This window comes from Sinocyclocheilus grahami, unplaced genomic scaffold (assembly GCF_001515645.1).
Source record: "Sinocyclocheilus grahami isolate Dianchi unplaced genomic scaffold, SAMN03320097.WGS_v1.1 scaffold474.1, whole genome shotgun sequence".
Classification (NCBI taxonomy): Eukaryota; Metazoa; Chordata; class Actinopteri; order Cypriniformes; family Cyprinidae; genus Sinocyclocheilus; species Sinocyclocheilus grahami.
Genome location: NW_015505653.1, coordinates 952,413 through 952,835, shown reverse-complemented (window position 1 = coordinate 952,835; position 423 = coordinate 952,413). Strand labels below are relative to the sequence as shown.

The 423-nt window shown below is 35.7% G+C and overlaps 1 protein-coding gene across 3 annotated transcripts in view; it reads right to left on the bottom strand.

Moving 5' to 3' along the window:
• LOC107553556 (cAMP-specific 3',5'-cyclic phosphodiesterase 4D-like) overlaps nucleotides 1–423 on the bottom strand; it is an 80,100-nt gene that overhangs the window by 44,472 nt on the left and 35,205 nt on the right. The window contains exon 1 of one of the 3 annotated variants that reach the window (XM_016235831.1): nucleotides 394–417. The exons of the other annotated variants lie outside the window; for them this stretch is intronic. The gene's annotated coding sequence lies outside the window, so the exon portion shown is untranslated. Of the gene's footprint in view, nucleotides 1–393; nucleotides 418–423 lie in introns of those variants that run through there. 3 annotated transcript variants of the gene reach the window in all.

The window sequence follows — 423 nt, the reverse complement described above, 5'->3', positions numbered from 1 at the left end:
TTTTTGTTTTTTGTTTTTTTTCCACAAACTCCGCTATTAAGCATGATTATTTAGAAAATGTTAAATTAATGCGAACAAATGGGTTCAACAAAACATATACAATTGATTAACAACCTCTGAGCTCACAACATTGGTTGAGCAGTAGTTGACATGTCAGACCACTCAAGCAAATATTTTGATAGCACCACCGAGTCTCAGTGTCGCCCTTTTTGTGGAAATCAACCTACAGTTGGCTTACTTGGCTTGCAGTTTAAGTCCCACTGAACTGGGACAAAAGTATTTTAACATCTGAAAATGTTTTTTTTAAATGCCACTTTTAAAGTCCCAAACACTATCCCTGCATAACTGTCTCAATACACAACACAAGCAAAAAGAATAAAAAAAATCAATTACCGCCTGCGTTTCTGCACAATGTCAATCGGA